Source organism: Sphaeramia orbicularis, chromosome 4 (assembly GCF_902148855.1).
Source record: "Sphaeramia orbicularis chromosome 4, fSphaOr1.1, whole genome shotgun sequence".
In the NCBI taxonomy this organism is placed as follows: domain Eukaryota; kingdom Metazoa; phylum Chordata; class Actinopteri; order Kurtiformes; family Apogonidae; genus Sphaeramia; species Sphaeramia orbicularis.
In genome coordinates, this window is record NC_043960.1 from 10786876 (window position 1) to 10807363 (window position 20488).

The window sequence follows — 20488 nt, forward strand, 5'->3', positions numbered from 1 at the left end:
AAAAGCTGCTCTGGGTCTAGGATAGAATAGAATAGAATAGAATAGAATAGAATAGAATAGAATCAGTGTTATTGTACAGTGGCATGTGGGAGGTTGCCATTATCATATGGGTTAATGTATGTGATCAGTGGAATAAATTTAGGAAAAATACCTGATTTTATTGGGAAAAAAAATGCAAAATGAAATGTATAATCTCATAATAAATGGCAATAAATCACTTAGGCAAGGTTAAATAGAGAGAAAAATAATGATTTGGGAACTAACACAAAAGTAGCACTGGATCTTTATGGGTTAAAATATATGATCATTGGAATAAATTAGGAAAATACCTGATTTTATTGGAAAAAATGCACAGTGAAGAGGATGATATTATGATAAATGGTGATAGATCACTTTAGACAGGTTAAATAGAGGGGATAAAATAATTTGGGAGCTGCCACAAAAGTTGCACTGGGTCTGAATGGGTTAAACTCAGTGTGATATTTCCTGGTTAAATAAAAGTAAAATCAAATATAGGTTAACCTGCAGTCTGATCCTTGTGATAGTAAATGCCTAAAGATAACGTGGAAAAACACAACAACCAACAATAGGGGGTCACGTGATGCCATGACCTTATTGGTAATCAATTAACACCATATTAATATTATATCAGCTGATCAATAATGACCATAGCCTTTAGCGCACAGACAAATTGCATTTTTCCTCCTGAGGGACTGAACTGTTTAAATCAGTCCTGCTCAGTAAAACCAATAAGGCCTCATCTTATCCGTTAATATCACCGTGGCTTTTATTTATTAGGTCTGTCACGGCCGGTGGCACGCGCTGCGGTTCCCCCCAACGGAGGACCCGAGGCGGTGGGGAGGTCGATTCCACCACCACCACCACCACCACCTCCTCCTCCTCCTCCTCCTCCTCCCGTATATACCCCCCTCCCCCTCCCCCTCCCACCGCCGTTCCGTCCGTTCGTCCCGTGCCGTCGCGCGCGTGGCCACACCTGCATTAAACGGGGAAAGTCCGTGCGTCGGAGGAACCGGAGGAAGGAGACGCGCAGTGTGGAAAGGAGCGGAGGAGCGGAGGAGCGGAGGCACCCCTGTACCGAGCCCACCTCCATATACCGCATGGATCCGGAGCTAAAAGCAGACTTTTGAATCCGCGGACGGTTCGAGGTATGATCCGACTTTATAAAAAGCGGACTCCGGTTGGAAAATGAGGTTAATAAAAAAAAAAAAAAGAAAGAACGGAACGGACCGGGTAGATGCTGAGGAGAAGACGATGGATTCCGCCAGCTGAGTGGACAGGTAAGGAAGGCTGCTCACAGAAAAGGACTTACCCACACAACTTTTTACATGCACCCAAAAGCTTTTTATTGCTTTGAATTTTTGTCTATTATAAACTTATTTCTAAGGAGATTATTTGCAATGCGAGATTAAAGGACCTTGAATGATATAAGAGACCTATAATATTTATTTATTTAGCAGGGGGAGAACACATTAATGAACATTTCTGTAAATATGCCAGTATTAGAAAAAAAGAAGAAGCTATTTTTCAATTGTTGTCCCTGAGTAAAATGTAAAGTACCAGCATTCATAAAATCAGAAACATTACAAAAAATAAATAAATTAATTAAGGCTATACCAGACACTACCTAGCATTCGTTTGCACATCATATCAAATGATAAAACTATTATAAACTTATTTCTAAGGATCTTATTTGCAATGCGAGATTAAAGGACCTTGAATGATATAAGAGACCTATAATATTTATTTATTTAGCAGGGGGAGAACACATTAATGTACATTTCTGTAAATATGCCAGTATTAGAAAAAAAAGAAGAAGCTATTTTTCAACTGTTGTCCCTGGGTAAAATGTAAAGTACCAGCATTCATAAAATCAGAAACATTACAAAAAATAAATAAATTAATTAAGGCTATACCAGACACTACCTAGCATTCGTTTGCACATCATATCAAATGATAAAACTATTATAAACTTATTTCTAAGGATCTTATTTGCAATGCGAGATTAAAGGACCTTGAATGATATAAGAGACCTATAATATTTATTTATTTAGCAGGGGGAGAACACATTAATGTACATTTCTGTAAATATGCCAGTATTAGCAAAAAATAAATAAATAAATAAATTTTTCAACTGTTGTCCCTGGGTAAAATGTAAAGTACCAGCATTCATAAAATCAGAAACATTAAAAAAAAAAAAAAAATTAAGGTTATACCCAGACACTACATCATATCAAATGATAAAGCTATTATAAACTTATTTCTCAGGAGATTATTTGCAATGCGAGATTAAAGGACCTTGAATGATATAAGAGACCTATAATATTTATTTATTTAGCAGGGAGAGAACACATTAATGAACATTTCTGTAAATATGCCAGTATTAGAAAAAAAGAAGAAGCTATTTTTCAACTGTTGTCCCTGAGTAAAATGTAAAGTACCAGCATTCATAAAATCAGAAACATTACAAAAAATAAATAAATTAAAAAAAAAAAAAAAAAAAAAAAAATATATATATATATTTTTTTTTTTTTTTTTTTTTTAAGGCTATACCAGACACTACATAGCATTAGTTTACACATCATATCAAATGATAAAGTTATTATAAACTTATTTCTAAGGAGATTATTTGCAGTGCAAGATTAAAGGACCTTGAATGATATGAGAGACCTATAATATTTATTTATTTATTTATTGAGCAGGGACAGTACACATCAATGAACCTTTCTGTAAATATGCTAGTATTAGCGAGAAATAAAAAAAAAAAAAAAGCTATATTTCAACTGTTGTCCAGATGTAAAGTACCAGCATTCATAAAATCAGAAACATTTAAATCTTTATTATTATAATATTATTATATTATAATATTTATTTATTTAGCAGGGAGAGAACACATTAATGTACATTTCTGTAAATATGCCAGTATTAGCAAAAAAAAAAAAAAAAAAGCTATTTTTCAACTGTTGTCCCTGGGTAAAATGTAAAGTACCAGCATTCATAAAATCAGAAACATAAAAAATAAATAAATTAAAATAAATAAATAAATAAATAAATAAATAAATAAATATATACACATATATATATATATATATATATATATATATATATATATATATATATATATTAAGGCTATACCAGACACTACATAGCATTAGTTTACACATCATATCAAATGATAAAGTTATTATGAACTTATTTCTAAGGAGATTATTTGCAGTGCGAGATTAAAGGACCTTGAATGATATGAGAGACCTATAATATTTATTTATTTATTTATTTATTTATTGTGCTGGGACAGTACACATCAATGAACCTTTCTGTAAATATGCTAGTATTAGCGAGAAAAAAAAAAAAAAAAAAAGCTATTTTCCAACTGTTGTCCCTGGGTAAGATGTAAAGTACCAGCATTCATAAAATCAGAAACATTAAAAAAAATTAAGGCTATACCCAGGCACTACATAGCATTAGTTTACATGTCATGTCAAATGATACCACTTTTACATAACAAATATGACACATCCTGTATGTAAAAACAATCCATGTCCTATTCATTTCACTGTAAATCATTTTTCCTGCAACAATATCATTGGGCTTTAGTGCTTTTAAGCTGTAAACACCCAGGGCTACTTTCACAAATTTTTATTTAATATTTCACCTTTCTTAAGTGATTTAACACCATTTATTGTTATATTATCTCCTTTATTTTGCACTTTTTCACTGAAAATCAGGTATTTTAAATTCTAAAATATAATTTAATGTGCTAATCAAGTAGATGTTCATAAAAGCTAAGATTAAAGTTGAGGGTTATTATATTAAAAACCGAAAAAACTGATGAAAAACTGACATTTTCAGCAAATATATCATTAGCTGAGCATAAACGAAGTATCTCCATCCACTGAACTCCGTCAGTTTTAGTGATGAATCAATGTTGTAGAAGATGACGGTGTTTCCACGTTCACTACAGAGCCTCTGAACGTCCAAATGGGTCATATCTGATGACCATGAAAAGATGACTAACTGTATTTTGAACCAATTATTTACATGTATTGATAGGATTAGTGGCTCAACAGTTCTTAAACATTTTTACATCAGTAGGTTGCCAGTCACTGTTTGGGTCTTTATGGGTTAAAGTCTTTTTCATCCTCAGGGGGAAAAAAAAAAAAAGACTACATTTCCTCTGTATTTTACAAGTTACTTTAATGTTTTATCCCCTACTTTTACACACAATACTACCCCTATTGTCATCAAAGTCATCCGGTTTAACTTCACTATTATATGTATTAATATATAATCAGATATTAAAGCACTGAAGCCACAGTCACAGAGCTCACATTTCACCTCAAAGCAGTTTTACATTTTAATTAAGTAATTCATTACCAGGAAAGACTAAAGGTTTGAGCACACTGAGCTCAAAGCCGATCGTTTCTATTAAAACCAACTGAAGTGAGTTGGTATCGGTGGTGCTTTTTCTCCAGTTACGGCAATAAACTGTTGTTCCAAGCGGAATTTCCACAAAGAATGAACTTGCTGTTTCATTTGCATTCACAACAAGGAAGTAAAGCAGGATGACACTGGATCACACCCTAACCTTTGCACCAGTGGGATAGCCTGCAGATGCCGAGGGTGCAGAACACCTTAAATGCCCTGTAAATCATCAATTAGGTCTGCTTTCATACACTCTAAGGTCAGTTTTGCTGCATTGTGGAAAATCCATAAACCACAGAGAGGACGCGTTGTTGATGTTGTATTCAAGTTATTGTGACTGGAACGGATCGATGCACTGACCAGGCATGACCCGATCTGCTACTTATATGTGTTAACGCAAAAGAGCAAAAGTCCCTCTAGATAAATCAGTGGAGGTTATCGGTGGAGGGTTGGGTGCTGTAGGAGAAGACAGAGAAGATCTTTAAAGATAAATGCTAACGCTTAAAAATAAGTCAGGCTGAGAACAACATGTGATAGACCTCATTAGAAAAGAGCCCCCGAGTCAATGCAGTCCACTGGATGAAAGAACGAGGGGGAGAAAAACAAAGTTTATGATTGAGCTGGTGGATGTTGTGGAGGTATAGGCTACGTGAGCTCTGTGTAAGTGCAGTGTGTGTGTGTGTGTGTGTGTGTGTGTGTGTGTGTGTGTGTGTGTGTGTGACATGGACGCCAGACACAGAATGGAGTAGAGAGTAGGCCAGAATCTTAAATATCCCCAGGAGGCGTTTTGTTTCACAGTCAGCAGATACTCAGGCATGTAGTGTGTCATCAATAGCAGACGTCCATCCCATAACATGCATAAAAATGATCAATTCAGACCAATATGGCTCGAGCTGGTCAAGATACACTGTAAAAAACAAAACATAACCAAGTGTATTTTTCTCCTTTCTAGTCAAAATATGTCATCACACTTAAAATAAGACAGAATCACCTAAAGAGTAACTTTTCAGTGAGATATAAGAAGTGATTTTTAGACAATAGATCTTGAAAGTCTTATTTCAAGAAATCTTACCAAGATCATTTTTACTTGTTCCATTGGCAGATTTTTTTTTGGCTTGAATTAAGCAAAAAAAAAAAAAGGAAAAAAAATTGATCAAGCAAAAAAAAAAAAAAATCTTGATTTAAGCAAAAATAAATAAATTAATTTAAAAAAAATGTAAAAAAAAAAAAAAAAAAAAATCTTACCAAGTGTATTTTTCTTATTTCTAGTCAAAATATGTCATCACACTTAAGATTTTTTTTTGCTTATTTCAAGATTCTTTTTGTTTAATTCAAGATATTTTTTGCTTAATTCAACTTTTTTTTTTGCCAAATTCAACATTTTTTTTTTTGCTTAATTCAAGATTTCTTTTTTTTGCTTAATTCAAGATTTCTATACTTAATTCAAGATTTTTTTGCTTAATTCAAATTTTTTTGCTTAATTCAAGATTTCTTTTTGCTGAATTCAAGATTTTTTTTTTTTTGCTTAATTCAAGATTTTTTATCTTAATTCAAGATTTTTATGCTTAATTCAAGATTTTTTTTGCCTAATTCAATTTTTTTTTTGCTTAATTCAAGATTTTTTTTTTGCTTTATTCAAGATTTTATTTTATTATTTTTTTTAAAAAAATAAGTTCTTTATATCTCACTTACAAGTTACTCTTGAGGTGATTATGTCTTATTTCAAGTATGATGACATATTTTGACTAAAAATGAGAAAAACACACTTCATAATTTTCACTTGCTCCATTGGCAGATTTTTGTCTTGAATTAAGCAAAAAAAAAAAAAAAATCTTGAATTACTTTTTAAAAAATCTTGAATTAAGCAAAAAAATAAAAAAATAAATCTTGAATTACTAAAAAGAATCTTGAATTAAGCAAAAAAAATCTGTTAATGGAATGAGTGAGAATTATCTTTGTAAGATTGCTTGAAATACGATTTTCAAGATCTATTGTGTAAAAATAAGCTCTTATATCTCACTTACAAGTTACTCTGTAGGTGATTCTGTCTTATTTTAAGTATGATGACATATTTTGACTAAAAATGAGAAAAACACACTTGGTAATTTTCACTTGTTCCAATGGCAGATTTCTGGCTTGAATTAAGCAAAAAAATTAATTAATTAATTAATTAAAAAAAAAAAAATATATATATATATATATATATATATATATATATATATATATATATATATATATATTGAATTACTAAAAAAAATCTTGAATTAAGCAAAAAAATTCTTGAATTAAGCAAAAAAAAATCTTGAATTAAGCAAAAAAATCTGCCAGTGGAACAAGTGAAAATTATCTTGGTAAGATTTCTTGAAATAAGATTTTCAAGATCTGTTGTCAAATAATAAGTTATTTATATCTCATTTACAAGTTACTCTTTGGGTGATTATGTCTTATTTTAAGTATGATGACATATTTTGACTAAAAATGAGAAAAACACACTTGGTAATTTTCACTTGTTCTGTTGGCAGATTTTTGGCTTGAATTAAGAAAAAAAAAAAAAATCTTGAACTACTAAAAAAAAAAATCTTGAATTAACCAAAAAAAAAAAATAAATCTTGAATTAAGCACACAAAAAAATCTTGAATTAAGCAAAAAAATCTGCCAATGGAACAAGTGAAAATTATCTTGGTAAGATTTCTTGAAATAAGATTTTCAAGATCTATTGTCTAAAAATAAGTTGTTATATCTCACTTACAAGTTACTCTTTAGGTGATTCTATCTTATTTTAAGTGTGATGACATATTTTGACTAGAAATGAGAAAAATACACTTGGTATGATTTTAATTTTTGCAGTGTACAGATCAGTACTTGTATTGTGCAAAATCATCCATCCCTCAGCTGGCCCCCATCTCAAATTACTAATCATAACTTCACTCAGAACACGTTTTTATTCATAAAAATGCGCCAGTGTCGTACATAACTCATAATGCGTCACTGTTGAGGCTGTCACATCCGGTGTTCAGTGAATAAGATAGACAGCCCAACAATGAGCCAGCTACCTCATTCATTAAAATCATTAAAGCTAGACAGGCAATATCAGATTTAAAATATGCTGAATTTCACCTCTGAACCCACAAGGGGAACAGAGGAAAAGGGGGGGGGGGGGGTTAAAAAAACAAAGACAGAAGACAAAAAATAAAAAGGTAGCCTCTTTCCCATCGTCAGCAGTAGTGAAGCAGAAGGGGACCAGCATGTTAATTGGTGATTTGATTAGCGTTTTAATATTGCAGCTGTGCACGACAGAGGAAAGCAAACTGGCTGCCCAGAGTGTGTTTTCAAATCAACAGTTAGTCCTCCAAAATGGGGCAGTGGGGGGACATTTATATAGCATTTGGTTAGAGGGGCTACATGTAGTATTTCTACTTCCACATGTTAAAATAAGACCTAAAATTATCATTAACCCTTTCATGCACAGTGGTCACTACAGTGGACAGTTACTCTACAGCTTTACTCTTGTATATTCATGGGTTTTGTTGTTTTAGTTCCATATCAACCAACACAGTGGACACTTATGCATCATCTCATAAACTGCAATTCATACCATTATTGTAACTTTGCTGTTCTTGATTGGTTCTTGAGTGGAAATCAATTAATATTTATTTTTTGCATATTATCTCCATCAAGTGAGTAATAACTAGTATTAGAATATGTTAAAATGTGAGAAAACATCAGATTAGCTGCATTAAACATGGTTTCATTTCACTGTTTTCATATCACTTTATGATATTGGGCTTTAAATACATGTTTTTTTGCTTCAAGAATAAAATTCATGGTGTAGCTGAGTGGACATTTTTGTAACCCCATGAAAAACAGGTTGATTTAAAAAAAAAATTCAGTCACATTGTTTTTTTTTTTTTTTCATGCCTAAAGAGGAATAAAAACACTCAGGAAAACAAATCTTGATTAAGGTTCTCATAATTCATGCATGAAAGGGTTAAAGTGTTGAGAATAAAGAGCTCTGAAGTTCTGCAGAAACACCAATGTATTGGATTGCACAGATATGAACCCAATGTATTTACACTGAAGGGCAAGGGGATTTGTGTGACCACTAGAGGGAGTAGTGAGTCACTCTATCGGTGTCCCACGGTGAGGAAACCCAAGAATAGTTTGACCAAAACATCAGAAAGTGACCAGATGGGATGAGAACCACTAAGAAACAACTTTTAGAATCAGCTCTAAATGTTAAAAAATGGAGTTTGATGCTGAAATGGCAGCGTTTCTTCTACTGAGGCTTATGAAGGTATGAAGTTATTATGGGATGTTATTATCTTTGCTAAGTTGCCGTTTGTTGATCCACAGTTCAGACTAAACTATGATAGCTCTGACGCTTTTCTTTAGTGCAGTTACGGACAATACAAACCATACAGAAAAAAAGGAGGCGATTTGTGGTTTTAATGTGGCTGTTTTTTGTCTAAAAACAGAGCTAAGTTAACAGAGCTATGATGTAAACTACCAACTAATGCAGCACGTGAAGATTATAAGACACAGCAGTCGCTTCAAATTGTGCGAATATAACTTGCATAACACAAAAATTTGCCTAATGGAAAAATGACAATTTTGCCAAAACTCTCATTTTTTGATGAATAGTTTTTGCGCTGGCAAGAGGGGGTTTTTCGGGCATAGTGAAATTGGTATATCACTCAAAACTGCAATGGAAAGACCTTTTTCCACAACTAGAGTCACATCAACAACAAAAAAAGGGATGCTGACAGATGTTACAACAAGCAAAGAAGAAGAGTTTTAAAAGAAACATGGCGGGTATGTGCGGACACACCAGGGAACAGAATCATTTTTTAATTTAGTACGGGATAGAAGGGTAATGTGTAATAATAATGAATATTTCTGTAAATCAGTATAACACTGGTCAATAACAAATTTATTGTTTAAGTTTTTTGAGCTGATTTAGGATAATTTTGGTGTGCTGAATCCAAAAATCACATTCATTTTGCTCAATCAGGTCAACTTTCTGAACTATGCTACATATTGGCTTTTTAACATTTTTGCTTACATTTATGGGCATTTTCACATCTTATGATACAAAATTCTTTCATATTTCTTGCAATAAATGAGTTCTGAAGATTTGACTTTTGCCAATTTATGATTAATGTTTTTTTTAATATTACAGGTGAATGAAATGGCTTCGACTAGAAGATCTTGCAAAAATAAGCCTGACATATTCTGCTACATCTGCAGTGAATACACCATTGTACCTAACAGGAATCAAGTGATCAAATGATTTTTTTTTTCTCTTAAAACCTATTTTGGGTGAGAACGACAGGGTGGGGAAGCAAAATTTACAATGAACATTTAGTTGTTTTTTCTCAGCAGGCACTACGTCAGTTGTTTTGAAACCAAACATATATTGATGTCATAATCATACCGAACACTATTATCCATACCTTTTCAGAAACTTTTGCCCATATGAGTAATCAGGAAAGCAAACGTCAAAGAGTGTGTGATTTGCTGAATGCACTCGTCACACCAAAGGAGATTTCAAAAATAGTTGGAGTGTCCATAAAGACTGTTTATAATGGAAAGAAGAGAATGACTATGAGCAAAACTATTACGAGAAAGCCTGTAAGATACCATTAAAGAAGAATGGGAGAAGTTGTCACCCGAATATTTGAGGAACACTTGCGCAAGTTTCAGGAAGCGTGTGAAGGCAGTTATTGAGAAAGAAGGAGGACACATAGAATAAAAACATTTTCTATTATGTCAATTTTCTTGTGGCAAATAAATTCTCATGACTTTCAATAAACTAATTGGTCATACACTGTCTTTCAATCCCTGCCTCAAAATATTGTAAATTTTGCTTCCCCACCCTGTATATAAAAAAAAATCAACTGATAAAGTCACAAAAATGTAATCAATTTTGTGAGACGATCAAATTTTTCAAAATCAAATTAGCAAAAAAACCTGACCTGATTGAGAAAAACAGATGTCATTTTTGGATTTAGTGGTGCAAAATGGTCCTAATTCAGTTGAAAAAACCTAGACAACTTGCAAAAAACATTTTTTTGTAGCCGAGTGTAATATATAAGTTTGTTGCCATGTTTATGGAATTACTTCAGTTTCATCTCGCAATAATAAATAAACAAATCATTGCATTTGTGATTTAATAGAAAAACCAACATTACACACTTCTGTTTTTTCGACATTTAGTAAATACCGGTAAAGTTTTGCACAGATGTCCAATGGAAAACCCACTAGTGTTACTCTGACCGTGACTATGAGTTTTAATTTGTAAAATAAAACTTGCTGATACCATAATATAGGTGTGTGTAAACAACGGGCTTTAGACTTGATTCAGTGAGTGATAAAGTCTGTGAATGCATGTGTTGATTTATTGGTGGTTTTGGTCTAAGTGTGTTCTGGTTCATGACTTTCCCTGCTGTTGACAGTTCAGAATATCAGTACTACATAGACCCCCTTCAACTTTCCCTCGAAACACAGGACACACATATAACATATACAGGGTGACACAAAAAAACGGGAACTTTTTAACAATCCAATAAACCAAGAGTGATGGAAGAAAAATATTTTATTCATAGTAATTGAAACCTTAAACCATGCCATCTAAGAAACAATGATGGAATTTTCATTTTTAAAAAATTACTTCCTGTAGATGGCGTCCTCCTGTACGAATGCATTCTTGAAATCTGCTGTTGAGATTCCTCATTGACCGCTGCAACATCTCAGCTGGGATACTGTGAATTTCATCCTGAATTCTCTGTTTTAACTCATCCAGAGTTCTTGGTCGAGTCGTGTACACTTTACTCTTGAGAAGATCACCAACGGACAAATCTGGCGATCTAGGGGGCCAGGGAACGTTACCGAATCTTGAGATCACACGGTTACCGAACAATTCTCGCACAGCCGCCAATGGTTACTATGGTAACGGGGGAAAAAACCAGGAATTTTTGAAGTGCGTATTGGCAGACATGAGCAAGTGGCAGCACTGCGAGACAGTGACCTTGAGCAAGTAAACACACCCCCATTTTAGTAACCATTGGCGGCTGTGCGAGAATTGTTCGGTAACCGTGTGATCTCAAGATTCAGTAATGTTCCCTGGCCCCCTAGATCGCCAGATTTGTCCGTTGGTGATTTTTTCTTGTGGGGCTATCTCAAGAGTAAAGTGTACACGACTCGACCAAGAACTCTGGATGAGTTAAAACAGAGAATTCAGGATGAAATTCACAGTATCCCAGCTGAGATGTTGCAGCGGTCAATGAGGAATCTCAACAGCAGATTTCAAGAATGCATTCGTACAGGAGGACGCCATCTACAGGAAGTAATTTTTCAAAAATGAAAATTCCATCATTGTTTCTTAAATGGCATGGTTTAAGGTTTCAATTACTATGAATAAAATATTTTTCTTCCATCACTCTTGGTTTTATTGGATTGTTAAAAAGTTCCCGTTTTTTTGTGTCACCCTGTATATGCACTTGTTTTGGAGAGGAAGAGTATTTTATAGGAGTGGAAATGTTTGAGCCGCTCTGAATCTGAAACAGCACTTAAGAGCCCCATTTGGCTCCTGCTGTAGAAAAGTGGCTGAACAGGGCCCACAGTCTGTGCTAAGCCGAGCTGAACTACGGTAGACTGGGCTGGGCTACATTTTTGTCAGCAGCAGTGCTCTCTGCTGAGAGGAGGAAGCTGCTTTTAAAAAGAGGGAAATACCATATGCCATATTGGATAACAGATCCACAATGTTTGTAATGCATTTTCATTGAATCATGTTTTCATTATCTGGGCATATATTGTGTTAATGTGTTTGTGTTGGGGATTAATAATAAGGTATTGTGTGAGGTAGTGGAAACAAAAGGTTATGAGGAAGTAATGACACCATAATTTTACTGAGAAAACACATCAGCATGAACACAGCCGCAGCACAATGTATGTATATGCTTGCATGCCTTTGGCCACAGGGGCTTTGAGTCAGGCAGCATTACCTGATGCCAGAGGAGGATCTGCAGCGAAGACAAGTAATCCTCGCCTCATACCATACGCATCTTTCTCCCAGACACCAAAATGCCAGAGCAGACAGGTGAAATAAGAAGTTTGGGAGATAAAGAGCATTAGTGGTGTGGCAGAGAAGGTGGGAAAGGGAGATGAAAAGAAAACAAAATGTGTGGAAGGAATGGGAAATGGGGAAGGAAGGGTAAAGAGATGGAGATGAGAGTTTGCATCTGGATAAGGTGTCCGGGTGGCATGGTCCAGGCTGGACATTATGGTCTGGGTGATGCTGCTCTATAAGCTGAGCAATGAGAAAGTAGAATTAAAGCATTGAAGAGGAGTCAGAGAGGAGCATGTGTCACTGTCTGGGAATTATTTCACCAACACACCACCAATCGTGTATTATTGTTATGAAATTAATAGTTTAGCTTTTGTTTATGATGTGTCTCACTAGTCGCTTTTCCATTGGACATCTGCGAAAAACTTTACCGATACTTTCTAAATGTCGAAAAAAAAAACAGAAGTGCGTAATGTCGATTTTTCCATTAAATCACAAATGCAATTCATTCATTCATTCATTTTCTGAACGCGCTTTATCCTCACTAAGGTCATGGGGGTCGCTTGGAGCCTATCCCAGCTACTTACGGGCAAAGGTGGGGTACACCCTGGACATGTCACCAGTTCATTTCAGGGCTGAACATATAGAGACAAACAATCACTCACATTCACACCTATGGGCAATTTAGATTAACCAGTTAACCTATCAGTGCATGTCTTTGGATGGTGGGAGGAGCCAGAGTATCTGGAAAGAACCCACGCAGACACGGGGAGAACATGCAAACTCCACACAGAATGGTCCCACCCCTGTCAACTGGTGTTGGAATCAAACCCAGGACCTTCTTGCTGTGAGGCACGAGTGCTAACCACTGCAACAAATGCAATGATTTGTTTATTTATTGTCGTGAGATGACACAAGAAGCCATTCCATGAACATGACGACAAACCATGGCTCAGGTGGTAGAGCAGGTCGTCCAATAACCGAAGGGTTGCAGGTTCGAATCCCGCTCCATCCTAGTCGGTCCGTTGTGTCCTTGGGTAAGACACTTCACCCTCCTTGTCTCCAGTGTCACTCACACTGGTGTATGAATGCGTGTGAATGTTCGGTGATGGTCAGGTGCGAATTGGCAGCCACGCTTCTGTCAGTCTGCCCCAGGGCAACTGTGGCTACAGATGTAGTTTACCACCACCAGAGGGAGAATGTGAGAGCGAATGAATAATGGATCAATAACACTGGGTTACAAAAAAATGTTTTTTGCAAGTTGTCTAGGTTTTTCAACTGAATTAGGACCATTTTGCACCGCTAAATCCAAAAATGACATCTGTTTTTCTCAATCAGGTCAGATTTTTTTGCTAATTTGATTTTGAAAAATTTGATCTTCTCACAAAATTGATTACATTTTTGTGACTTTATCAGTTGATTTTTTATATAGTTCTCACCCAAAATAGGTTTTAAGAGAAAAAAAAAATCATTTTCTAACAGGATTCCTGTTAGGTACAATGGTGTATTCACCGCAGATGTAGCAGAATATGTCAGGCTTATTTTTGCAAGATCTTCTAGTCGAAGCCATTTCATTCACCTGTAATAAAAAAAACATTAATCATAAATTGGCAAAAGTCAAATCTTCAGAACTCGTTTATTGCAAGAAATATGAAAGAATTTTGTATCATATGATGTGAAAATGCCCATAAATGTAAGCAAAAATGTTAAAAAGCCAATATGTAGCATAGTTCAGAAAGTTGACCTGATTGAGCAAAATGAATGTGATTTTTGGATTCAGCACACCAAAATTATCCTAAATCAGCTCAAAAAACTTAAACAATAAATTTGTTGTTGACCAGTGTAATGTAAAGCGCTTTGGTTGTCTAGAAAAGCGCTATATAAAATCCAATCCATTATTATTATTATAAAGGTAAATATGGTGTTGATTTACAGATATATTCATTATTGTTATTATATTATCCCTCTATCTTGTACTAAATGAAAAAATGATTGGGTGTCCTGGTGTCATGGTGGCGTAAACGACAAAGAAATTCCAGGAGAATGGATTGGTTGTCTTCCTTTATTGTGCACAAGTGACAAACTGACAGACGAAGCTTCGTCCTCTCTTGGGTCAGTTCTGACCTGTCCAGGAAGTCAGTCTAACTTATAGTAGCCTGCGCTAAGCTTAAATGTGAGTGGTTAATATGATTTATGACACTGTCGCTAAGCAGAAGAAAGAAAATAAGACAAAGACAGACAGAACGTAAGACCTTGGAGTTGTCCTGGGAAGTTTTGGCGAGTTGGGTTATGCTGTATCCTGTGGTATCGTTAGAGATAAAGTAGCCTACAAAACGTGGAATCGAGAAACTGACTGAGAGTAAACATTCATATCCAGGCCTGTGGTTTGAAAGACAATGAAAACTGAAGAGCTATCACAGGTGTCTTATAAACTAACAGAAGACTTATGGTCAGTATTAAAATCAGTAGTAACACTGGTGTGTCCACACATACCGCGACATATTTCTTCTTCTTCACTTGTTGTAATGTACGTCAACATCTGTTTTTTTAATTCACCTGACTCTAGTTGTGAAAAAAGGTCTTTCCATTGCAGTTTTGCGTGATATACCATTTGCGCTATGCCCAAAAAAATCACCTCTCGCCGGCGCAAAATCTTTTAATCGAAAAATGAGACTTTTGGCGAAATAGGTGTTTTTTCATTCGGTAAATTTTTCTGCACAAGTTATATCTGCGCAATTTGAAGGTCAATGGAAAAGTGACTAATGTCTAGGAATTATTTCACCAACACACCACCAATCGTGTGTTATTGTTGTGAAACGAGTAGTTTATCTTTTGTTTATGGCATATGTATCATTGTAATGAAATGGACAGAGTTTACTTTCGTTTTTGTTTTGTTTTTTTTCCATTTATATAGGTATTATTGGTGTTAAATGGACGAGAGTTGATTTTTGTTTTTCTATATGGGTATTATTGTTTCGAAATGGATAGTTTGCTTTTTATTGTCTTTATTTTTTTATATGGCTATTATTGTTATGAAATGGACAGAGCTGATTTTTGTTTTTGATATGTGCACTGTTACTGCTACGAAAAGGACATAGTTTACTTAATGTGAAATATTGCTGCAAAATGGACAATCTATCCTTGATATGTACAGCAATGCTGTGTTTTGTACATAGTCAGAATTTAGTCTGATATGTATATGATTTTTGAGTTACTTATGGGAACTGACATAGGAATTTAAGGCAGGTTGAAGGATGGGGTAAGGGGGCGGGAGACTATAAATTAAACTTCATCCTGCTCCTTTTGGAATGTTGGACTTTCTTCTATATAATCCTTTTGTTGTTTGGTTTTAATGCTAATTTGAAATAAATAAATAAGCAAAACAAACAAAACAAGATGAATTCAACCTAAAATGAGATGTAATCAGAGTTCAGATGAGTCTGTTGATATATTCATAATCAATATGGAGATGCTTTCTTACCCAAATTAAGTAAATACATTTGCATGCTGTCAAGACATACAGTCACGGAAAAAAAATTATTAGACCATCAAAAGTCATCAAAAACAACAGTTATGCAATCAAGTACTAACTCCTGTGTGTATCATGTGACTAAAACAGACAGAAAAGAAAACATGGAATGCCTAAAAGCACTGTTTTTGTCCGTACAATGCCATAGATATTGATGTAAGAACTGAAGTGATTTTGGTTATTATCAACAAAAAACGGAAAATGTCTAGATATCTGCTCTGAAATTAAACTCTTATGAGCTATTTTTGTTGTTATCATTATATTTGTCCAAACAAATGTACCTTTAGTTGTACCAGGCATTAAAATGAACAAGAAACTGAAGAAAACAAGGGTGGTCTAATACATTTTTCCACGACTTTATGTGTGCAATATGTCAATTTTGGAAATATTTTACTCTAATATTGGTACTGACATCGACCCCAAAAATAGCAAAAAATAACTACGTTGATATATACAATGCATGTTTTTTTTCTTGCAATTAAAAATACATAGCATCCCCCTGTCCAACCAACTCAGTTGATTTTAAATATTTATATTCTTTCATTCAATACACACTGCAAAAATCTAAATCTTACCCAGTGTATTTTTCTAATTTCTAGCCAAAATATCTCATCACACTTAAAATAAGAAATAACCACCTAAAGACTAACTTTTCAGTGAAGTATAAAAACTTACTTTTAGACAATAGATCTTGAAAATCTTATTGTAGTATACTCAGCTAAATATATAATATATAATATATTTGCTACCCAAATGAAAAGTTAGTTCGCCCGCTGATGATGGTTCAGCAGAAAAGCCCTAATTTTCCCTCATTTCAGAACACTCTGTTGGCCAAATTCATGGAGCAATATGCTCAAATAATAGAAGATTTAAAAAAAAAAAAAAAAAAAAGCAAGAGAGAAGCAGCTGTACTGGTTTGTCAGACTTGCTATTGGCCTAGACAGTCTGCTGACAATTCATGTATCTATCCACCATCTGGAAACATCCGGTGGCATGAAATCTCAGGGCCACCGGTAGTTGGAACATGCATGACACAGCTGCATTTCTTTCACTGCTGTATTTGACAGTGGAAAAAGTGCCAAAATCGGTGTCTTTGGGTGCAGTTGGATTCAGTTTAATCCAGATTTAGGGTAAAAAAAAAAAAAAAAAGTATAAAGAGAATGTATACTTTTTATTGCAGCACCTATATACTTCTGTCCTTTATTTCTCATTTGGCTTAGGTTGATAATCACACATGAGTTTCAATAGATCTTTGATATTTAAAGGGCGCAGCTGCTTGTGAAAAGATGCGAGCTGTAATTATGTGGGAATACAGAGGGGGGCTAAATAAGTATGCTATTTCTCTGGCTTTAGTGCAGGGGTGTCAAAGGCATTTCAGTTCAGGGGCCACATTCAGCCTAATAAGATCTAAAGTGGACCGGACCAGTAAAATAATATAAATAATAGGATAAGAACTTATACATAATATCAACTCCAATATTTTCTCTATGTTTTTGAGTGAAAAAAGTAAAATTCCATAATGAAAATGCTTACATCTACAAACTGTAATTGAACATAACATGAACAAATATGAAGCTGGAAATTCTTAGGAAAAATAAGTACAATTTTAACAATATTATGCCTCATTTTATCATTTACACATGTGCATTACAACTTACAGATCACAGTGGATCTACAAATACACAAAACATTTAGTAACAGGCAGAATATTGGTAAAATTCCACATACTTCTCTTAAAGATATTTGAGGTTATTCATATTTGTTCAGGTTATTTACATTTTGCTTGTAAAAAGCCAGTCTGTAAATGTAAACATTTTTGTGTAATTTTCCTTTTTTTTTTTTTTTTTTTTGCAGTTTTCTTTATTTATAGGTTATTATGATAGTATTTTACTGCTCTGACCTATTTTAGGTTGAATTGACCTAAAATTATTTGAACATCCCTGATTGTTAATATCTTCAGTGTCCTTTCTGCATTTCACAAATTCATCTCATGGGCCAGACTGGACCCTTTGGCGGGCTGGTTTTGGCCCCTGGGCCACATGTGCACTAAAGTGCAGGTGTCAAACATGCGGCCCGGGGGCCAAAACTAGCCCGCCAAAGGGTCCAATCTGGCCCATGAGATGAATTTACAAAGTGCAAAATGCAAAAATTACCCTGAAGATATTAACAGTCAAGGGCATCAAACTAAAAAATAATTGCATAATAACCTAGAAATAATGACTCCAAATTTTCTTCTTGGTTTAATATGAGAAAAATAATATGATATTATGCCTCTAAATAATGGCAACACCAATTTTTTCTCTTTGATTTATTGCAAAGAACATTAAATTATGATATCCTTTAACAATAAAATGTCAATAACCTGAACAAATATGAACAACCTGGAATGTCAAAAGAAAAATAAGTGCAATTTTAACAATCTTCTGCCTGTTTTGAGCCTTGGTAGATCTGGTCTGTAATTCGCATGTAGAAATCATAAGTTGAGGCATAATATTGATAAAATTGTACTTATTTTTCTTCAGAAATTTCATTTTTTTCTAGTTATTACCTCAGCCAAGGAGGTTATGTTTTTGCCGGTGTTGTTTTGTCTGTCTGTCTGTCTGTCTGTGTTCAAGATAACTCAAAAAGTTATGGATGGATTTGGATGAAAATTTCAGGAAATGTTGATACTGGCACAAGGAACAAATGATTAACTTTTGGTGGTGATCGGGGGGGGGGGCACTGATCTGCCTTGGCGGAGGTCTGCGCTCTCCGAGTGCCTTTCCAGTTCACATCTTTTTTGTTTTGCATAGAAATAGTTTCATCATTTAATGTTTTTTTTTTTTTGCACTAAAAAATTTGGAGTTGTCGTTATTTATAGGCTATTATACTATTACACTGGTCAACAACAAATTTATTGTTTCAGTTTTTTGAGCTGATTTAGGATAATTTTGGTGTGCTGAATCCAAAAATCACATTCATTTTGCTCAATCAGGTCAACTTTCTGAACTATGCTACATATTGGCTTTTTAACATTTTTGCTTACATTTATGGGCATTTTCACATCATATGATACAAAATCCTTTCATATTTCTTGCAATAAACGAGTTCTGAAGATTTTACTTTTGCCAGTTTATGATTGTTTTTTTTAATATTACAGGTGAATGAAATGGCTTCGACTAGAAGATCTTGCAAAAATAAGCCTGATGTATTCTGCTACATCTGCAGTGAATACAACATTGTACCTAACAGGAATCAAGTCACAAGTTTCATAAAGTGTGCTTACCAATCTTATTTTGGTATTAATTATTATATTTTGTGAGAAGATCAAATTTTTCAAAATCAAATTAGCAAAAAAAACCTGACCTGATTGAGAAAAACAGATGTCATTTTTGGATTTAGCGGTGCAAAATGGTCCTAATTCAGTTGAAAAAACCTAGACAACTTGCAAAAACATTTTTTGTAACCCAGTGTTATTTTACTGGTTTGGCCCACTGGAGATCAAACTGGGCTGAATGTGGCCCCTGAAAGAAAATGAGTTTGACACCCCTGCTTTAGTGTATGTGCAGATAATGTTAAGTTCTCTTTTTCTCTCGCTCTGTTGTAGGTTTTCTCTTGTGAGCCTTTGCAGAGAGTGGACAGGGACACTGACATGCCCATTGTCTCTTCACTGTTTTCCGACAGAGTGAGGCTCTCTTAGTGTCTCAGCTGTCCATTGTGACTGTAGAGAAGAAAGAAACATCCAGCTTGTCTGCATAAAGACCTATTCAGCGTCACAGCTTTTTTTTTTTTTTTTTGCCACCCAACAATCGCAACCCCCAAGACCAGTCTCAGCACAATCCCCCATCTACTATCTCCGTCTCCTGTAATGCCTCGTCCCTATCCTGGTCTCTTCAGCAGCTCAGTCAGAGCTTCAGCTTCGGCCTCTGCCCCATTTGGAGTCCCAGATGACAGCTCAGAAACATCCGTTACCCTCCCACTCCACACAAGCCCTCTTTCCTCTCCCTCCAGCCCCCGTGGCGCTTGGCACCAATGCCCATCTCATAGACAGATGGAGCCAACCCTGACCCCTCTTCTCGCCCGTGGGGATGCCAAAAGAATCAACGCCTGACTAGAGGAGTGGGAGGTTTTTTGTTGTTTTTTTTTGTGTGTGTGTGTGTCGAAGTGGAAGACAGGACGGAGAGGTAGAGTATTGCTTTGTCACCACGGCAACACATCACCCAGTCTCCTGTGGACTAGCCTTCAGCCTAACCCCAGGTCCTCAGATGTAAGCGCACACAGCAAAAAAAAAAAAAAATTCTGCAGCAGGAGCAGCGGGACCTCATTTACTTTCTCTAAATTGTGCCTGACATATTTTTTTTTCTTTCATTAGATTTCTCTGACATATCTTTTTCTTTGCTTGAGAGGAGAGAAGATGTGAATGTTGAAAAAAAAAATCACAAATATAAAAAGTACTTTATCAGAAAAAAAAA

General features: G+C 34.9%; 1 protein-coding gene across 1 annotated transcript in view; it reads left to right on the plus strand.

The window, feature by feature from the left end:
* Nucleotides 1-1042: 1042 nt before the first annotated feature.
* The window catches only part of tmem125a (transmembrane protein 125a), a 39313-nt gene continuing 19867 nt past the window's right edge, over nt 1043-20488 (plus strand). The window contains exons 1-2 of the mRNA XM_030132202.1: nt 1043-1298; nt 19624-20135. The gene's annotated coding sequence lies outside the window, so the exon portion shown is untranslated. The remainder of the gene's footprint in view (nt 1299-19623; nt 20136-20488) is intronic.